The sequence below is a fragment of the Bos indicus x Bos taurus genome, chromosome X (genome assembly GCF_003369695.1).
Source record: "Bos indicus x Bos taurus breed Angus x Brahman F1 hybrid chromosome X, Bos_hybrid_MaternalHap_v2.0, whole genome shotgun sequence".
Taxonomy (NCBI): Eukaryota; Metazoa; Chordata; class Mammalia; order Artiodactyla; family Bovidae; genus Bos; species Bos indicus x Bos taurus.
Window position 1 is genome coordinate 9,475,793 of NC_040105.1, and position 22,157 is coordinate 9,497,949.

At 43.4% G+C, this 22,157-nt stretch overlaps 1 protein-coding gene across 4 annotated transcripts in view; it reads left to right on the forward strand.

The window, feature by feature from the left end:
• FRMPD4 (FERM and PDZ domain containing 4) overlaps positions 1-22,157 on the forward strand; it is a 531,872-nt gene that overhangs the window by 210,993 nt on the left and 298,722 nt on the right. The window contains exon 1 of one of the 4 annotated variants that reach the window (XM_027533897.1): positions 17,709-18,299. The exons of the other annotated variants lie outside the window; for them this stretch is intronic. The gene's annotated coding sequence lies outside the window, so the exon portion shown is untranslated. Of the gene's footprint in view, positions 1-17,708; positions 18,300-22,157 lie in introns of those variants that run through there. 4 annotated transcript variants of the gene reach the window in all.

Here is a 22,157-nt window from a genome sequence, read left to right on the forward strand (position 1 = left end):
AGATTCTTTTGTATGTCTGTGAGTCTGTTTCTGTTTTATAAATAAATTCATTGGTATCATTATTTTTAGATTCCACATGTAAGTGATATCGCATGGTATTGTCTTTCTCTGTCTGACTTATTTTGCTTAGTACGATCATCTCTAGGTCCATCCATGTTGCTGCAAATGGCATTATTTCATTGTTTTTGATGGCTGAGTAACATCCCATTGTATGTATGTACCATGTCGTCCTCATCCATTCATCTGTTGATGGACATTTAGGGCGTTTCCATGTCTTGGCTATTGTGAATTGTGCTGCTATAAATATAGAAGTGCATGTGTCCTTTTGAATTATACCTGTGTTCCAGTATTTTCCCATGTGTGGAATTATTGAATCATATAGTAATTCTAGTTTTAGTTTTCTGAGGAACCTCCATACTGTTTTCCATCATGGCTGCCAACAGTGTTGGAGGGGTCCCTTTTCTCCATTCCCTCTCCATCACCAAAATCTCAGTTCTTAATGTGATTCTATTCATCCTTTCTAAATCCCTTCCTTTGATAATTAATTTTGGAGTTCAGTCATTGGGACCCTCTGAGAGAGGTCTTTACTTACCCTAGTTTATATCTAAGGAAAAAAAGTTGTGAAACATAGAGAAAGAGAATTCAATTACAGCTCTCAATGCAGAAAAGGGATAGTTTCAGAAATTCAGTGTTGGATGTCTATGAGAACAGGTCAGGGAGAGTCTACTGATAATGTTCAGAATGTAGGTATCTCTTGCTTGCTCTGTTTTTTATAATTTGATTTTTTGCTTCATCAGATGTGTCCCTCCTAATAATGACTTTTAACTGGATTTCCAGATAGATATTACCTCTCTCATTTCAGCAACATTGTAAAATGTGCCACAAAGCTTGCCCTGAAGGGAATAATTGCCTTTAAAAAAATTTTTAAACAAGGGTACAGGATGCTGGAAGCTATCATCAATGCTAGATGGAGAGAATGTGATGCATGTTTCCATGATGCTGGAAATGTGATTGCTGGTAGATCTATTAATAGTCCAGAGTTGATTTTTGACCTTGAATTTATTATAGAAGCTACAAAAATAGAGATGAATAAGATGAAGGAAACTCAGGGCAGGTTCCCCTCTTAACAATTTTTTCTTATGAATATGCAGCATATTGTGTGTCAGAGGGTACAGACATAATACAGATACTTAGTATTTTGTGTCAGCCATTTCAGAATGTCAGTTTTACTTTTAGGTTTATCTGATAGAAAATAAGAATTCCTGTAGTTCATTCCTCTCATCTTTCCGCCCTTTTGTTTGTTTGCTTACAAGAACCTGTGTTGGAGGGCCGTGCACTGGGCGGGGGTGCAGTTTTCTTCTTGTCCTTCTCTGGCTTATGCAGTTGGCAACAGTCCATCTGCAGAGCCCAGAATGACTGACCTGACATAGAAGTCTACACTTCATCTGGTGATGACCACCACAGACTTTCCATCAAGCCTGTAGAGGCGGCCCCTTCTGAGATTTAAGTTTGATTTTAATGCTACTTTTCTACATTTCAATAATATACTTTGATATTTGAAACTATTTTTATTTTTCTGTCAGGCATATCAGGTTGAATGTTTAAAGACTAGCAGTGTGAGCCTTACCACTGCATCTTGATCTTTAACAGATTTGGATATTTTAGATATGTAACCAGTTAAATTGTATCAGCCAGTTATGACTCCAGAGTGAAGAGATTCATGTGATGATTCTCTTCTGAATCTGATTGGTATTAAGATTAAGGGGCATTGACACCAAATTCCAATAGCTGCAAAATTTTGCAGAAGATTGGCCTACTCAGAGATATGAGCTGAAAAAAAAAAAAGATACAGTTCATTGGGATATACAGAGATGGTTTAATGGAGGTTATTGTCCATGTACATACACTGAGAAGCCTGATGCTTTAAGCTTCATTTTGTATATCAAAACTAAATATGTAGGGGGAAAAACGAAGGTAAAGAATGATTCCTTTGTTATTTACACAATTTCTAATTCTGAAGAAGTGTGAGTCACTATTGGTCACTGGTATTCTGCATCATGAAGAGTAGTCATATTTGTCAAGTACATCTGAATAAAGGTGGGGTATGGGGTGGATAGTAGTCATGACAGCCAACTGATGAAATTCCTTTTCATCCTCCCACAAGTACTATATTCTCCTCCTGCTCTGGTTAATCCCCGCAATTTCTTTACTACTAGAAACTGGTTGCTTTCCAAATCCTTAATTCATACTACATATTACTTCATGAGAAGGTGACCATGTGTTTGGAAAACTAATTCAAGAAATAAGTATATTTAAGAATTAGTTTGTGTTCAGGCAATGTTGGGGCTTCCCAGGTGGCTCAGTTGGTAAAGAATCTGCCTGCAATGCAGAAGACCCGGGTTCGATCCCTGGGTAGGGAAGATCTCCTGGAGAAGGGAATGGCAGCCCACTCCAGTATTCTTGCCTGGAGTATATCCTGTGGACAGAGGAGCCTGGCAGGCTACAGTCCATGGGGTCGCAAAGAGTCAGGCAGGACTGAGCAACTAACACACACAGGCGATGTTTTGTTTTGCTTTTTATCCTAACAGTTAAACAATTGTGCTTCATATGTTCATTTCTTTTTCTGTCCATCTAGAGAAAACAGGGATGTGTATGGCTTTTTTTGTGTTTTGTAGCTCTTGTTCTAAAATCTCAAGTCATGTAAGAAGAGACCTGTTTGTATTGTGAATTCTACAGGCCTCATGGAGCTTTGATGTTTGGAGAATGATCATAGAAGTCACTCAAATTATTCTTATTTTGTCAGCTCAGAGTGGAAAGGTGAAGTTTCTTGGAAAAAATTAATAGCCAGTACAATGGAATAGTTGAGTTTAATAGCCTTGTCTTACAAAGTAATGTAAATCAACTCTTTCCTGAATGATGTCAGAATGTGCAATCCTGATGTTGCATTTTCCTGAATTGATCATGTAAGGTACCTTTGAAGAGTATTTATGTATCGGTTAAGGGATGAGTTTTACAACCAGCCAGGGCAATGAAAGTTCAGTTGCAATATGAAGGAGATCTTCTCTGTAGGACACATAAACAATAAAAGAACATTGTCAGGGGGAATAATGAGTTTGCTAACTCGGGGAAGATTCCAGACTGCTCTTGATATCACTCCTCTGTGATACTTTAGAAATCAGAGGAGCAGTCTTGCCCTAATGCAGGAGAGAAGGGAGATGAACCAGCAGGCTTTGCTGGGACACCGAGCCTATCTTTCTGTTTGGTGGCAGGGAGATTTTATCATTTAGCCTTTTCTGCTTGCAAGGGAGAGGGCTAGATGCAATAGTTAAACATACCGATTTTCAAATGTTGTGAGACAAGGACGCAGTTTGGCATTATTATTTGTGCCTTTTGGACTTTGAACATATGACAGGATATTAGTGTCCTAGGGTTGCTGTAACAAACTGTTGGCTGAAAACAATGGAAAGGTCTTCCTTCTCCCACCCTTCCGGAGGTGAGCAGTCCATAATCAAAATGTTGTTGGAGTCATACTCCGTCAGAAGGCTCTAGGGGAGAATCTTTGCTAATCTCTTCCAACTTCTAGTGCCTTCAGGTATTTGTTTGCTCATAGCAGCTTGACTCCAGTCTCTCCCTCTGGCTTCACATGGCCTGCTCCTGTGTGTTTTTTTCCTGTCTTCTCTCTTTTTATAAGAACACTTGTTGTTGAATTTACGGTCCAGACAGCTATCTGGAATGATCTCCCGAGCCTTAATTAAGTATGGAAGATCCCCTGGAGGATGGCATGGCAGTCCACTCCCGTATTCTTGCCTGGAGAATCCCATGGACAGAGCGGCCTGGTGAGCTATAATCCATGGGGTCACAAAGAGTCAGACATGACTGAAGCGACTTAGCACACAGGCAAACAAAGATTCCTTTTCCAAATAAAGTCTCCTTTATAGGTACAAGATGTTAGAACTTGGACATGTTTTGTTGATGGTGACAGTTTTGTCTGCAAAGGAAAGTGAAAGTGAAGTCGTTCAGTCGTGTCCGACTCTGCTACCCCATGGAATATAGCCCACCAGGCTCCTCTGTCCATGGGATTTTCCAGGCAAGAATACTGGAGTGGGTTGCCATTTCCTTTTCTGGGGGATCTTCCCAACCCAGGGATCGAACCCAGCTCTCCCACATTGCAGGCAGATGCTTTAACCTCTGAGCCACCAGGGAAGCCCAGATAGCAAAGAAGGCTCGACTAAATTAATATTTAGTAGAAATCTGTCCATTGCTTTTCTTCCAGTTCATGTAGCCAATCTTAACCTTCTTCAGGTCTGAAATCATTAGAGGGAAAGGCCATCATTCACAAACATTTTTCATACTACCCTGTAGCAACTTGCAAGTCTAAATTACATCCCTACAAGCAGAATGTTTTATTCTTTCAAAGTAATTGCCTCATTGGAATGAAACAGTTCCATAGGCCGTGTGACATTTAGTAGTAAGTAAATGTTTCCATTTCTTCTGAGTCCTTGGAAATGTAGGATTCCCAGGGCCAAGAAATCAGCAGACCACATCTCAGACTATGTAAGTCCTAAAAGTTCAACCACTGGGCTCAGCTTGTAGGTGGCACGCCAACAGCTGGTGTGCCAACCAAATGCAGTTGTGGGTTTCTGCCACTGCTGTCATCTGGCACATGAAGCAGTTCAGACGCTGGAAGTTTCAGTCACTCTGAGGGGGTCCATTCCATTGTTGTGGCGTGTGTGTGTTTTTTAAAGAAGAATTTGACAGCCTCTTTAAAGGTTGTGGTGACAAGTTGTCAGCCTGACAGCCTCGAAAGTGGCATCTTGCAAACGGAGAGGCAGGTGATGCCCAGGGCATTAGCTCCATGTGGTTAGAAGCAGGAGATCAGGCTAGGTGACAGAGCACTTTGGGATGAGGACAGCAGACTCCTGCATCCCATTCAAACATCTGTGCAGTGAGTTCACTTACAGCCTGGCGGAAGCGTCCCTTATTTACGTGTAAAATCTATGAGATATTGAAAAGGTACATGTTTCCATATCGGGAGAAAATTAAACTTCCAATTTCTCTGAAGACAACTGGAGAATCAGATTCTCCACCCACACCCATGCCAAAACACACACATATACACACATACACACACACACGCCACATAGTTCTGAAATATAGTCTATGAATAGAAAATTCTAGATATGGTAAGACCAATGGACAGGAGATGATTGCCATTGGAAACATAGTTTATTACTCACAGTTCCTAAGAGAGTGGCTTGCTGTGCCATCAGGGGCCATGTGGGAAGGCACCAGGGTCAGTTAGGAAGCAGAAGGAGTTGCGGAATTGTGGCAAGAGCTTTTACTGTGGATTTTGGAGGAAGGAAGAGGTGAGGAACAGCCTCATGCATGGCATGTGGGTTTAGGATTCACTCGTCTGGGTAATATCAGTAGACTCTGGTACAGAGGGGCTGGCCCTGGGGTGATTAGGGTAGGAGAATAGTAGCCTGGAGTGTTAGAGTCCATTAAAGGAGGCGCTTAGGGCTGTGGGCCTGGGTGGGTAGGTTTGTATTTGAAAAGCATACTTCCTGGAGGAGAACTCCTCTGTAGGTGGGATTCGGATGATGAGGGAGGCACGAGGCCAAGGCAAGGTGATTGGGGTGTATTCTTGGGTTGTCCAAACTAGGATTATCTGGCATGGAGATATTATGGCATGGAGGGCAGATGTTAAAGCACCAGGTTGACAGAAGTTGGAAAGATGGTTTACACACACACACACACACACACACACACACACACACTAGTGCTGTTAATAGAAGAGCTTTCCCAAAAGCTAGAAGCCAGTTTGGATCCTTGGAGTCCCTGTCACAAAGCTGCAGAGACCGGCTTAGTGAAGTTCACATAGCTTTCCTTGGCAGGAGATGACCTGAAATGGTGAAAAGCATGTTGACCAGCTGATTCCCGCCTCCCACCCCGCCTCCCTGGCCACCTTCTGGACTTGGAAGTTGTACATGGGGCTGGCTTTCAGCTCCTGCTCTCCTGTCTGTGTGTCCTAGTCTAGAGGCTGCTGCATCTAGCAAGTTCTGTGCTGTGACGTGGGCCTTACTGTGATTCTGTGTGAGAACAGTCCAAGCTCAAGAAGGTAGACAGCAAGCAGAAACCCAAAGATACTGACAAATTTAAATCTACTTCCCAACATGAAGGGTCATTTGAGGCAGAAGACTGAGCTTGAAATCCAATCCCCGCAGAGCGTTCTATGGGACCTTGGGGAAGAGGCGCCCCTTGGCTATGGTCTCACAGCTCTGAACCTGCGTAACAGTGGCTCCTGCTGGAAGCGTTTCTGAGATGTTTTGGGAAATGGCTTTGCAAACAAGACAGGGCTCTAACCATGTCTTCTTTGGTTGTGGCTCCTCCACAGACCTGTAGGAACAGGAAGTTATGAAGCAATGATCTTGCCTTGAGCACCCTTGGCTTCTGCCTTGCTGCTGCTGCTCCTCCTCCTCCTCCATGCTGCTGCTCAGTTTACCAGGTTCTGGAGCCTTCCTGCTGTCCTCCAGCCAGGCCTGTCTTTTTGGGACAGACCTCGCTTGATCCTCCCACAATTCCATTGCTTGTACATGTCTTCCTTCTCCATTCCTCAGAAGTGACCTGCCTTGATCCATGGGATCCTTCCAGGGAGGAGAGCTGCCTCTGTGTCTTGTCTTAAGCTTTCCACCTTATTCCTCTCTCTCACCCCCTCTTAGCTCCTGTTAAATTGTTTTCTGTTTCATTTTTTCCTTTTCTGCCACGTTTTTTCCTCCCTCATTCATTCATTCAGTAGCTTTACATGTCATATTCTGTGCCTGGCACTGGAGTAGACAGATATAAGGACTGTACTTCCCTTAAAAGCTCAGATTTGCAATGAACAACTAAATAACTGATGGTCTTCCCAGGCGTTTTCCCTTACGGTAGGGAGTGGGATAGAGAGTTGTAGAAATTGAAGGCAGGAAGATAATACCAAGACCCCAGGATTCAGGATAACATTAGTACAAGTACCTTTGGAGCTGAGTCTGTAGTAGGCAGAGGGGTTTGCTGGACCAGGAAGGGGTGAGGGCATTTCACCAAAGCCGAAGTGTATGGCCAGCCTTATAAGGGGTGGAACTAAAGTTTAGCATTGGTGGACATAGGATGGGGCCTGGGAGCCATGGGAATCTTAGGCGCAGACTCAGTTGGGTGATGATGCAGCCCAGACATCATAATCTGGAACTGGAGATGGATCCTGCAGGCCATGGGCATCTGGTGAGATGGAGCAGAGGTGTCAGAAGACTGGACAGGATGACCTTAGTGATACCCGGCCCTGCCGACGGTGCAGGGTGCTCAGAGTTCCAGGATCAAGGTGGGGTTTTGTGGCAGACGTCTGGAAGAGAGAGAGAGAAAAGGCACAAACTAATCATGGTACTGGCGATCTTCATGCATCTATTCCTTTATCTGCAACCATGCAGGCACTGGATGTGAACGCACCTACTCAGGGTCCCCATGGGCCAGATCCTGTGCCAGCTCAAGGATTATGACACTGAGCCAGAGTGACACAGTCCTCGTTCTGATGGCCACACCGCCTAGTAGGAGGTGGGCGTAGGACCCCAGGGGTGCTCAGCTCAGTGGTATGTGCCAGTAGCTTTGACAGAAACCTCCAGGGTTTGTGGGGCACATCCCAGGGTCCTGGACTCAGACTGGTCTTCGGGGAGGGCTGAGAGCTGAAGGGGGCATGAGCTGTGTGTCCTGGCCCAGCGAGGCCCTTCTGCTGAGCCCTGAAGAGAGCAGGGCTGAGAGCTGGTCCCTGGAGCCCAACGCCTGGCCATGGCACCAAGCCTCAGGGACAGGAGTGAGGTGTTAAAAACCACAGGACCTTGCAGCCCAATGCTTTGGCCTTTACCATTTTTTAGTAGCTGGAGATGAGACTGTTTAAGAACTGACTTTTTGGAGGAAAAAGAGGTTGAATGCAAGGTACCACCGAAGTTAGCAAAACCAGCTAATATGAGTTATTCACACCATAGACCTTCCAATAGAGTGAAGGCTGGCACTGCACTGAAAAGGGAAGAAGGCTACATGGCTGGGTTGTAGATCGGGAACATCCATTACAGTCTCTGCTCTTTGCTATTGTTTGTGCAGGTCAACAGATTTTAATCATCCGACCTGTTATGTAAAAACACCATTATATGTAATAAAAGCTGTAAGTTCACACCAGATTTACAAAAAGCATATGATAAATTCGAACCTAATTTAAATGCTTTCTGCCCCTCCTTCTTTCTCTCTCTCCCACTCTTTCTCTTTCTTTAGAAAGTAGCTCCCCAAAATAGAGCTTTGTGGAATTTTATTGAGTTTGCCTTCTCCCATTTGGAGACACCGTCCTTTTTCAAGGGGCACTGTGGTCAATATAAGGACATTTAGAAACTAAACTCAAAACTTATTTTCATTTGGAGAATTCTATAAAAATTTATGAAACCATGCAAGTGTTTGGAATCACACTGATCCTGTCTCCAAACCAGGCTTAACAAACAGTAGTTTAGAGCATGAGTGTATCTTTTCGTTAACTCAGGCCCTCTTTTTGGTTGAATTTATTGAGTCCAATTCAATACATCTTTACTTTGGCTAGATAATTGTCTCAGCACTGAAGACATAAAGGCATAAATCAGAATGGGGGTCATGTAGTACAGAATGGGAAACATACTAAAACTCATTATTGTCCATTGTGGGAAGTGTCATGGGTTTGTAGCAAATACCATGTTGGGCTAATCACCATGCCTGGAGCATTCTGGGAAGGCTTCATGGAGGAGGTGCTGTTTAATCTGAGTCTTCACGATCCATAGGAGTTTAGTAGTTAGAGAGAAATAATAAGAGTCTCATAGTCAGTGGAAACCATTGTTATAAAGAAGGTCTGTGATGTATAAAATGTGTGGAGGATTAAATTTGATATAGTACAACAGTCCATGAGTGAAGGAGGGCGAGGCCAGATTCACACAGACCTTCTTGTGCTGAAGAGTTGGGCTTAGCCACAGTTAGTAAAGAAAATAATCAATTCAGAATACTGATTTTCTTCTTCTATTACATGTAAATATGCATGATATATGTTTTGTCTGTGGCACAGATGTGTGTGTGTATGGATAATTTTTGCTGCCCCTGTAAGATGAACAGCTCTCTTCCTGACCAACCTCAACTTTTGGTATGTTGAAAGCATTTTCATTTTCTAATATTGAGCAAGCGCTCTTTCGGTCCTGTAATGTTCCTGTTTTGAAAAAAAGAAAATCTATGCTGTTCAATAATGAACATAATTCACCAGAGAATGTCCACAGGGAATTTGCTTCAAATTGGTTGCTTCATTCAAAGGTTTTGAAATGAGAAAGCAGATAAAGAAAAGTAACAAAAAGCAAAAGCTGCGTGGGTTGGGAGTTTTTCTAGCCCTTTCTCCCAGGAGGCCCAAGCCAGTCCTCTCTGAGAAGCTGCGGCCCTCTGCCCTTGGTCTTGGCCATGTGGCGCGCACACCCCTGGCTCCGGGCAGTCAGATGAGGCACACAGGCGGCTGGGCTGGGACAGCTGCATGCAGCTCCAGGGCAGTGCCTCTCCCCAGGACCCATCCCATGTGCTGTGAACATTTAGTCTTGCAAAAAGGCAAGGAATCTGGAAGATGCTCACAAAATATTTCAAGTGTTCTAAAGACAAAGGATGAGGTAAGAATAAAGAAAAATTACATGGGGTGTCATTGTAATTCTTCAGGTTGCCCTTAGCCAGACACCTGGTCATTTCTAAAATGGCTAGAACCCAAACCTTCTTCCTTAAACATATTTTTTTTTCCTAATTTTATTTTATTTTTAAACTTTACATAATTGTATTAGTTTTGCCAAATATCAAAATGAATCCGCCACAGGTATACATGTGTTCCCCATCCTGAACCCTCCTCCCTCCTAAACATATTTTTAATATTTGTTTCTTGATTGCTTTGTGCTCAGGGGCTTTTTCCTTCAGAATATTTGGAATCCAGGATGCTTCTGTATCTTTAGTAAAATCTAAAAATAGACCCAGCCTACTGTGTTGTCTGGGGAGCTAGGTGATCTATTAATCTTATTGCTGGGAAAATTCCTCCTTCCTGACAGCATGTTTCCTACTCTTAGATACAAAACCCACGAATAGATGTGTTTCCCTTTTTGCCTGGCCTGCTGGGAAGCATGTAGTTAGGTTGCCGTTGTTGTCTTTAGCCTAGATTTTCTTGTAAAACTATTCCACCCTCTTCGCTACTTGAATTTTGTACTTTCTAAACCTGTTTTAGTGATTTTGTTTGTTTGTTTTTAGTATCTGTGCTTCTTTGTATAAGTCATCCAAATAACATGTAGATTAAAAAATATATATACACACTATGGAATTAGTTACCCATATAAACGTGGCCTGATCAATATCTCCTGCTCCCAGCATGTCACAGATTGCTTGTTCATGATCACATCTGAGAAGTAGTGGTGGGAAAGAGGCAGGTGGAATGACAAGAGAATGAAAGAGAAAGCATGGGAAGTAAGGGAGAAACGTCCCTAATTAAATATTATTTTCGAAACTAATTTACTCATAGCCTAAAGAGTTGAACCTGAAATTCCCATACTAAGAGTGTCTTTTTACTTCAATTTAATATGAGTGTGCCAAAGATCTCCTTGAAATCAACTAGTTAGGAAGTCAGGACAGTAACTGCAACCATTTAAGGAGTCTTATTATATGCCAAGCACTGGACATTGCGCCTTGTCCAGACTCATAGAGTAAGTCCCCTACATATAAACCTTCAAGCAGTGAACTTTCAAAAATGTGAATGTACTATAAACCTCATACAGTACAGTACTATATATATAGCTGATAGTGTTAGTTGGGTATCTAGATTAATTGTGTGGGATTTAGGAACAAATTGGATTTAAAAACACTGTCTTGGAATGGAACTCTTTCTTACGTAGGGGAGTTACTGTACTTAATTCTCCTTACATCCCACAAGAAGCCCCCATTGCCTAGAGGGCGTCTGAGGCTAAGAAAGGCTAAATCATTTGCAACAAGGCCCTCTGAAAGTGGCTGAGTGGATTGTGCACACCTAGGTCCGCCCCCAACACAGTTACTCATTATGAGACAGGAGAGCGCAAGGCCACAAGATTAAATGCTCAGCTGGGTGGCTGCACAGGAGATCAATAAATATGCGCGTGATAACAATGAAGACTAAAAATGAGTGGAGTGGCCTGATGTAGTGAATATAAATATAGGATGCACAGCGAGATTGTATTTCAGGTAAACAACACATAGCTTTAGGACAAGTATGACTCTAGCAATATTTCTCATATACTGATGCTAAAAAGTATTATTTCATGCCGTATTTGGAATACATTTATCCTAAAAATTACTGACCCTTGTGATATTTGAGATATTCCTTTACTAAAAATTATTTATTATTTATTAGAAATTCACTTTTAGCTGGGCATTTTGTGTTCTATCACAAGATCTAAAATAAGAACAAATGTATTGATGGAACAGTGGCATAGAAGAAATGCTGAAGGACTTCCAGAAATCACTTCTCCTCTGTGGACATACCTCGCTCACCTAGCATCTTGGGTGTGGACCTAGGTCAGGCCTGAGCTCCATCAGAATTTCTTGACTTGATTCTGATTTCCAGTCTCTATAGTCTGGCCAACTTCAGTCACATGTAGCCTCCCTGGGTTTGACATGTGATAACTTCTGGAAACTGCCAGAAACCTGCCTGCCTTACTTGGGTGACTCCTGACCTCATTAAATGTGAACATCAAATGAGGAGCTTTCAGGTCCCAGCCTAGACCCATTCTGTCAGAATCTCTGGGGTATAGGGCCAGACAGGATTTTGTTTACATGCTTTCCACATGATTCTGGTATGCCTCCTGGGATGTGAGAGTCACCACCCAAGTATACAGGTCCTCTGAAGCCTGGTGTCATCAGCCCCTCCTAGCCTCCTGCCTATTGCCATCCCTGCCATCAGCATCTCCTTGTGCTGCAAAGTAGCTGAGCTGGATTCTTGCTTAAACTGCAAAGACCCTGTGTTTTGGGTTCTCCTGGTGGCTCAAGTGATAAAGAATCTGCCTACAATGCAGGAGTCACAGGAGATGCGGGTTCGATCCCTGGGTCAGGAAGATCCCCTGGAGGAGGAAATGGCACCCCACTCCAGTATTCTTGCCTGGAAAATCCCATGGGCAGAGGAGTCTGGTGGGCTGCAGTCCATGGGGTCGCAGAGAGTCAGACACGACTGAGCACACACTCACACACAGCAGTCTGTCTAGGCCAGGCCATTGCCTTTTGCTCTAACTTTAGTAACTTGGGCCCAGAAATGTTTAAGAAAAATCTAAAAGACTTTTAGGAAGATGGTCTTTTTCTCTCTTTGTCATATGCTAACAGAGCTGGCCTTCCCTTCACTGGGGGTTTGAGACACCTCATCACAGGAAAGCGAGCTCTGAGTGATGGAAATGTTCATATCTGATGAAATAAAGACTTCAGTTCTGCAGTACCACAGGGCCCGATAGTATCTTTCTGTGACTGGTCCCTCGGAGAGGCCAGGAGCTGGTGGACCCCTGGCCTCGTTGTGCCATGATATAGCCGAGATGTCCTTTAGAACTTTGTGGAACAGCCTTGCTGAGTTCTCTCTTCCTCCTGCCTCATCTACAGTTACAGGACCATTTCGTTATATTTTGGCCTTTGTTAGATACAAAGTGCAAAAACCTCAGGTAGCTTAGCCCTAGATTTGTAAAGTCAGGTATGAAACTGCCATATGTGCGACCACGCTTTCTCGGGGCTGGTTCATGTACCCACTTTGCTCTGTGTGTTCTGTTGAACTATTAGAATTCTAACTGATTACTTAGTGAAAAAGAAATTATTCATTTTTCAGAGAGACTATTACATTTCCCATGCTTTAACCTGGGTGTTTAAAAATTCAAACTCTCAGATGACATTTTGTTGCCTTTTTGCATTTTAATTATTATGGAGCCTTTAAGAGAGTTCAGTCATTAAGTAATAATCAGATGCTGATTGCTTAAACTCTACAAACTGTTTGCTTTTCAAAACCTCAGTCCCAGATAATAAATGGTGGGAGTTTATCAAAGCAAGTGCCATATACTTTTCTCCTCTATTTTGATTCAGATGTGTAACAATTTCTACCTGCTGATTTAAATTGGCCCAGAGAACGCCTTTTGTGTTAAGCCCACTCACAGCTACAAGAACCAGCATCAATCTGACAATAGAATAATATTATCTCCCAACTAAACAAAGCCAAAAAGCCAATGGGACAAATTGTTCTGTCAATAATCCAAAGCCAAAACTGTGTGGTCTCCTGCTATTTTTAGAACTTGCGGGGAAAAGAATCCTCCTCATTCTAAAAATGATCCAATTAAATATGAAGTCAGCCACTGGGAAGCTCAGCGTTCCCTTTGAGCACCATTTTGGATACCAGCGTTCCTTTTATTAGAACAGAAGTCGAAACCCACAAAGGTGACCGTCTTTCAAAGGAGGAACAGAGGGTCTGTGATCACTGGTAACCTGCATCACACAGGTCAGCCAACGGTTCCCTCAAGCTGCGTCACCACCTGCGTGGAGTTGCAGACGGAGTTTGACCTCATTAGACGAAGAATACAGAAAAAACCCCAACTCTGACTTAGCTCTCCTTGAATTTCACCAAAGCCTTAAATTCTGTTCATCTTTCTTTATTGATGAGCTCAGTGTCCAGAGTGGGAGCTCTGGAGATTTCTGGAGTGAAATTACTCTAATTTAACAGTAAAGTAGATAAACACTTTGAACAGACTTAAAGCTGAGCATTGATACATCTGTATGCAGGCAAGGAAGCGTTGTTAGCATTTGGAGTCCAGCTGCCTAAAGATGCAACATTATCTATACAATCTTAGGCTCTGAATTTTAAGCTTAGGATGAAGCTAGAGAGAATGTCCTCTAATCCCCAAATGAGAAAGCCTAAGTTCAAATGCAAACAGCTTTTCTGATGATCCCTGCCAGAATTACCCATGTTGAGCTTGGACTAACTCCCGCCCTAACTCCCGCCCTGCCTGGCCCCTCGCTCCCTGGTTCACCCCAGGGTAAGGCAAATGAGGCGTCTCCTGGGGAGCAAACTATAAAAGACTGCCCCAAAATTCCACAATGGAGCTAAACAGTATCTTAACACAATATCTTAAAAAAAAAAACTGCAAAACATCCAAGATGAACAAAATATGAATATTTTAAATGAAGTCGGGATCCAAGAGGGACGAGACCAGGGTGAGGGTAGCCAGATAGGGTATGCAAGTGCAGAATTGGAGCCCGTTTTTATATAAAATACTGAGTTTTTTGATAGCTGGTAACAGATAATTTTTCTTGGGGGAGGGTGCACGCACAGCTGGCACTTCAGGTAGTCACACTCCTGGTGGCTCCAAAGGAGCACCCACCCCCACCTCCAGATGGAAAGAATGGCTTTACTCTCTGTTCCTGGAATCTCGCTTAGTTGTGCTTTGCCTTCTAGTTAGTTGCCATGTCTCCTCCATTCTATTGTAACCCCCCGCAAGACAAGGACTTTGGCTTCCTTGCATCTGAACCCCAGGACCTAACACAGTGTCTGGCACTTAATTGTAATATGCCTCCCCTCCTGGTGCTCCGTTTTCTTATCCTCTGGGTGTCCCAGTCCTGGACCTAGTGTCTTTCTAGGCTTAGTATGTCCATCCAGTGACATCTGTGGCCCTGGTAAGGGTCACCCTCCCCATGAATGAGCCAAATGAATGGAAACTGTCTGCAAAACTGGATGGTGAGTTTATGGATGATCACTAACGTTGGCCATGGGCATCCCTGCTTTATTAGTTATCTCTTGGCTTTGCAACAAATTGCAACTACGTTAGTGAGTTAAACAGCCCCTGTTGTCCGTCTTACAATTTTTGTAAATCAGCTGTCCAACAAGCCCATGTCTGGATCCTTTCTTAGGGTCTTACGAGGCTAAAATCAGGGTATTGGGGCTGCGGCTGTCAACTCCTAGAGGCTGGGCACTCCTCCCAGCTCCCCGCTTGTTGGCAGAGTACGGTTCCTGGCAGTTGTAGAACTGAGGTCTCCATTTCCCTTCCATGTGCTCTCTTCGTCTTCAAGCCAGCAGTGACACACTGAGTCCTTCTCAGGCTTCAGGGGCTGTGACTTACCCTACCACCTCCCTTTCCTGCCTTTAGGGGCTCATGTGAGAACAGTGGGTCTGCTCAAATATTCCAGGATAATCTCATTTTTACATCAGCTGATGAATAGCTTTAGTTACATCTGCAAGGCCTCTTGTATAATCTAACAAAACCCCAAGCTGATACCAGAAGGTAAAGGTCATGGGAGACAGCCAGTCATTTGTAGTTCCTGCTGGCACTTCAGGGGCCAACGATCCTTGGTGCTTTCTATCCTTCTGTCTCCCAAGGTGTGTGGGAAGAGTGGGGTCAGGTGTTTAGAAACCCAGGGACATTCCTCAGGAGTCTGAAATCCCACCTGTAGAATCCTGCCTTGTCAGTTTTTGGGACTGACAGAAGTATTCTTTGGGAAATGAGGAAAAGCATCTGAGTATGAAGACCATGAGTCTCTGTGGTCAAGAGGTATGCATATATTATCCATTCCCCCAGCAGGCAGCATGGAGCATGGCCCATGGGAGGTATTCTGGACATGCTTGTTTGAAGAGATGAATGGATAAATGAATCCATCCATCTTGAGCATCTTCTAATAGGAATTTTTGAACTGATACAGTCACCATTTTATACCAGCTATTTCCATATTCCCTCAAATGCTGGAAGGCATCTTCCAATTGTCCAGGCTATCTGTGAGTACTAATAATTGTAAATAGCTTGTTTGAGAGCTGGGTGGAACATTTGCCTAAGAAGAATTTCTTTCGTAATCACCAATGCCAACGTATGGGTCTGTTTCTCCTTCCCATCACCACTCGTGCTTCCCAGTCTTGCACTAATGGCTTCAAATGACTGTACTAGGATTAGAGATTGAATTGATGTACTGGCCTCTGTTGTTAAGTCTAAGAATCTGCTAGAGTTCATTTTAACTTGTTGATTGATCAACCGTTTGTAAAATCCCTCAATTTTCCATTGATTCTAGGATGAGATTTACATAACTTGATATTTATTCCCATGCTATCAGTGCATGCTCGCACACACACTCACTCTCTTACACTCAATTCCTTAGTCCATGTGGGACAAATTGGCTACAGTTTCAAGGAGGAGCTCATAGGAGTTACGTTACCTAGCAGTGCTCAGAGTGATTTTTACTAGATTTATTTTTTCTTTCTGTTTTTAAAAAATGTCATTCTGTGCACTCAGAATTCAAAACATTAGTAGTAAGGCATGCTCTCTCTCAGGACCTAAATCCAGAAGAAAAGGTGGAGGAGAGTTGTATCAAGCTCAGTCAGGGGATGAGAAAACTCTGGTCTCATAAATGAAAGACATTTCCTTTGTCATACATTATTTATGGGATGATGAAGTATAATTTAGAAATTGTAATTTGTTTTTTACCTTATTCTCTTGTGAGTGTGGTTACTGTGACTTCTTAGAGCTCTGCATAAGCCCTGGATATAGTTTTGAGCAGAATTCCTCAGACCTCCGTGACAACATGCTGTTTTTCCCAAGGAAATACTTTTGACTAGGTTCCCAGGTACTTCCTTCCAATGGGGTGCTTGCTAGGCATACATATAGCCTCAGTCATTCGTCTACTCCATGAACGTAAATCTCATCCACTCTCTCTGCTCCATCCAAGTGCATTTGACCCACAGTCAGAAGAGGCTGTGGAAGAAGCTTAAGGAAAGTTGCTCACTGCCAGGCCACACCAAGATTCTACCTGAAACTCGGCCATGCAACTAATTACCAGACCACACTAGACAGTTGGGGCAATTTTAAGGAAGAAAAATAAGCACTGTAACAATATTTTCTTTGAAACTCAATCAACTCAGAGCTCCACATGAGGAGAAAATGTACAATGAAATGTACTCAGAGACCTGCTTTCCCTCACAGCTGGTCACAGGTCATTGTAATCAGATGGGACCTTAGCAGTAGCCTGCAAGGCACACTTACTGTGTCACGTAACATCACACGTTTTTTGAACAGTGGGTTGTTCTTAAGCTTGTATTTAATGTTATACATCCAAGATGAATTAAAGCTATAGCAGCCCCATTTTCGTGAGTCCGTTTCTAATGCAGACCCACGGAGCAGTTACTTCTCAGCCTACAGCTGACACACCACAATGCATCTGGCACTCTTCTTTCCCAGACTTGAAAGTTGCTGATTGAAAGAGAAAAGAGAAGCCTGGCAGAGTCAGCTTGCTCCTCATCACCGTCACCCGGCGTGTCACCTGGTGCAGATGGGAGCTTGCAAAAGGTGCTTCTCTTAGCAGGAGGCATCACAATGTTTCAGGTGTGCGTGTGTGTGTGTGTGTGTGTGGATGGGAAGTTGGCTTGAAGTCATGATGCTCGCAGAAGTGCAGCGGGTGCTGGCAGGGGTTCAGGCAGGCAGTGAAATGTAAGCTAGCCTGTAATACAAGCTCCTGGGAATGCAGAGGATGCCTGGCCATTAGGCATTCTCCTCGTGTTTCACATAAACGCATCCTGTTCTCAGAGCGGATGAGCAGCGCATTTTGCACTGGCTCATTCAAATTGAATGTTGGTAAAAGGAGAGTCCTGAGCAAACACAACAGTCTGGCATCTCTGAAGGCAGGAGCAAGGTTAAGCTGTCGACCGTGTTCTCTATTGTTTATCGGAGGTTTATTTGCTGGCCCCCTGCACACCCCAGGCAAGTTGCTAACAGGCTCGGTTAGGACGCCCGATGCCTGCACCACTCAGGGACCCAGCCAGCTTTGCCCAGGCTTTTCCGGGCCATAAAGTTCAAGGCTTCCTCCGTGGCTTCACCTGTTGTCCCTGAGCGTGGCATGGATCACGTTTTGCTGGAAGAGAAAGCTCCTCTGGGGAGGCAGTTTGTCCCTTTCGCTTTTGTTTTTTCTCAAGGCGGCAGCTTTAACATTGTCACAGCAAGGGTGAGGAGAGCGAGCTTGTAGAGAGCTTTTGGCAACATGCTTTTTCCATTAGTTTCCACGGGAGCGGAGCAACCCCAGCAGCAGCGCGCGCTTGCTCCCTGGTCATGTGCTGTGAGGAATAAAGCCTCGTAGGGCAGTGAACCTGAACTTGGCCCGTTCATCCATACTGCATTGAGTGATTGCATGCAGTGGAGTCAAATGCCACTTGGGGGTGAAGAGCACGCATCATCTTGCATTCCTGCTGGATAGAGTAGGAAGGACCGGTGACAGAATCTGGGAATTTAAAGGTAAAGCGTGCAGTGTGTGCTGTGTGGAGGAGGCACGTGTGGGCCGAGGGGAGATTGCCTGGGGAAACGGGGTTATGTTTCACTTTCTTTGAAATGATAGGTTCCTCGGGTTTTGTTGGCCAGTGGGTCAGGAGAAGAAAGGGAGAGATTTCTCCTCGCTGCTGAGAGAAGTTACTTTTATACACGAGGATGAGTTTTCTCATCCCCAAGTACTCAGAGCTGTCCGGGACTTCTGGCTCCGAAGCAGACTGTTCTCAGGCACTCCTCATGTAAAGAAAAGTTCTGATCCCAGAAACTGATGGCATACACACACCCTTTACTGTCTCTATTTTCTTTCCGGTAAAATCTCATCTTGAACATTCATTTGGTGTTTTGAAGTACTGGTTCTGTTTGTTTTCCCAAAATCTAACAAGAAAGGGCTTTCAGTGCTACAAAAAGCCTGAGAAATGAAACATTCCCCTTAGGTTCCTTTCTAAAAGCTTATGTTCTTACTGTCATCCCTATGGGGAGAATCTTGATGAGAGGGTGAAGTTCTCAGTTAGAACATGTCATCTGCCTAATGAAATTTAAGGCCCGCTTTTGTAAATCATTGTTCCATGTGTTGGCTTTCTGGTAAAAACTCTCTGAAGCAAGCAGTGTCTCTTGGCAGTGTGTGTTCTCTGCAAGTTATTGATGAATTTTGCGACTGGAAACTTAACTCTTGTCTCGTAAATCTCCTGTCTGGGTGTCGAGCTCTTTTACAAGCAGCATTAAAAATAGAAGGATAGATTTTTAATTAAATTAGGTATTGTATTTGTCCTCAGGGAGCTGAGATGCAGTTAGTGGGCACGTGGATCATGTGAGTCCGTTGTTTCTAATAGACTGTTCATATAACTCACAATTTTATATTAAAAATACTGCTCTTTAGATCTCTGGGGCTATTTTCTTTTATCACTCTATACAACTGAACATTTCTTTTAGTTAGCATTCAAATACATGCGACAATTTGTGATATATATAATATGCCTATTATGTAGTCATATATATATATCAGTATTATTAATTGGTATATACACATACATATGTATATACATCCGTATATACATATATACACATGTGTACATATCTTGCAAAAGATTTGTTCAAAAAATTAGATTGGGAGCAATGCAGTTTGTCAGCAGCAGAGTTGCTAAGACTTAGAATGGACTAAAGCACACTTGGCACAGAAATATGGGTTCTCATAAAGAAGAGCCATGCCCTAGCAGGCATCACCCAGTGGCACTGTGCTTCAGCAACAAGCTGGTGATTACTGGGGACTCATCATGGCATGACATGTAGCTCGTTGTTGTTCCCGTGCCCAAAACTGTGCATCTGATCTCAGCACGAGAGAATGGGAACAAGGGCAAAGATTTAGAGGAAGGGATGCAAAACCTTTGGGGACAATTGGTATCAAAAGTAGTAGCTTCTATTGAGAGTCCATGGCACAGGGAGCAACTCCTCTTTTTGCCTTGATAGGGAAAGCAATTTTGATTTTTGGAAGATTCTTCCAATAATAACAACAGGTTATTTTTAACCTATAAAAGTATGTTTACCGTTTTTTTTTTTTTTTTGGTTTATCTGTTTAACTTCTTATTTAAGGTACCAGTTAGGTTTTTCCAAGCAATACTTTTCTGGTGAGTTTCTTAAAAGTCTTAAATATTCCATGTAATTATATGGAATATTTTCTAGTAAAATATCAAAGTAAATAGCAGATATGTTGCAAAAGGTAAGTTCTGAATTTTCAGAAAGACAGGTTTGATTGATGATTACAGTTAGTTATAAAACAGGAAACTGGAAAAAAATCGCGTACAGGGATTCAAACTAGTTTTCCTTTATTTTCCATTGAAATTTAAATTTTATTATCTTAATACTTTTAGTTAGCATGTGTGCAGCTCTGTAACAATAGAAAGTAGGGGAAATAAACAGGGCCTATATTCCAGAATGTTTCCACTAATTTGGATGAGCAGTTGAGTTGTCGTTGTGTGGAGTATTTTGCTAGAACTAAACCAAGCATCTGGTCTGTTGAAGAAAGGTGTCCAAAATCCCACGGGCACCGAATGGTGCTGCAATTATTTCTTTGAGGGTCCAACCTGGCCTGTCTCGTTAAAGCCAACAAACAGAGTCCATGGCACTGGAAGCTAGGGATGTCTGTGCTTGATTTATTTCCTAGACTGAACCGTCAAAGCAACTGTGATATCTTGTGTTTACAGAGCAGCCTTTTGTGAAGAGCTCAGAGTGTTTGGGGGACATTATCTAATTATCAGAACACCACAGGGAAACAGAGAGCTCATGCTATCTCCAATTTACAGTTGAGATGACAGGGCGACAGAGAGGTAAAGCAATCTATTCAGGATGATTCCGAAAAACACTGATGCATATCTAGGAAAGGAGCCAAGATGAACTCCATGGGTGAGTCTGGGGACTTTTGCCTCTAAAGTCCCCACTGCCTTACCAGCTGGCTCTCAGTGTGTCCCGTGGGGTCCTCAGCCCAAGAGGTGCCTGTTCTAACTGAACTTCATGGACCCCATCCCAACAGCATGTGGTTATGGGATTCCGTGACCTGTCCATCATCTGCGATGACCAACTGGAGTGAAAGCAATGAAGGACATGCCTATGGGCTGCAAAACTGGGGTCTCAGAATTAGCCAATGTCACTAGAGGTCTCCACCACCCGTGTGGAAAGCCACAGGACACATGACTTCTCCCGTGTTTAGACTTGAAAACCTTTGACCCTCTCCAGAAGCCAACTGAGAGAGAGCTGGAATGCCTTCTCTCCCTTGATGTAGGAACCATGAAAGTGACAGCCAGGAAATACATTTCCTTTGAGGTTCTAGCTCTCAGACAGGCTAAGCTTGCTCAACATTGAATAAAAATTATTAAGGAATTTAGAAGAATATTGTCACACACTCATGAGACTGCCCTATTCAGTTGGTTGTTGTTCAGTCACTCAGTCATGTCCAACTCTTTGTGACCCCATGGACTGCAGCACGCCAGGCTTCCCTGTCCTTTACTGTCTACCAGAGTTTGCTCGAGTTCACGTCCATTGAGTCGGTGATGCCATCCAACCATCTCATCTTCTACTCAGTTACATGCTTATTTTGGAAAAAATTGTATCCAAGTTACAAAATAAGAAATTTTTCAGGTTGCAAATGTACTTTTGATACAGAAATCCAGAGGTTGCCTCTGGGCAGATGGTTTTTAGGAGGAATGTCTGCAAAATGGAGTAACTATACCAGGGGACTAGATAAAATCATCCTTAAGAAGGTCTTTGCCCTTGGCCTGGCACCCAGCGGTGCTCTTACATACTGAGTCTGAATTTGAATGAGTTAGGGAACCAAGCTGAAAGGGAGGCAGCCTGCAAACAGAGCTCCTGGGGAGAGGACCAGTTCTGAAGGCTTTCAGAGAAGGACCAGAGACCAAAGAACTAAAGGGCAAGAGGATCCAAACAGATGTGGTTAGGACAGAAGCAAGAAGGCTGGCAGGGAGCCTGGCACTTTGCACCCCCTTGGCAAAGCTGCGGTGATGCAAGAAAATTCCTGAGAGCAGAACATACAGATTCCTGATTGGTTCCATTTAAAGGATGCAAGAAATTCTACAAGAGGCACTTGGGGGAATAGAGAAGGGCTCCTGTTTCCTGTGAGCTTCCCTGGTGGCTCAGGTGGTAAAGAATCTGCCTGCAATATGGGAGACCCAGGTTCGATCCCTGGGTCAGGAAGATCCCCTGGAGAAGAGAAGGGAATGGAAACCCACTCTGGTATTCTTGCCTGGGGAATCCCATGGACAGAGGAGCCTGAAGAGCTACAGTTCATGGTGTTGCAAAGAGTCAAACATGACTGAGTGA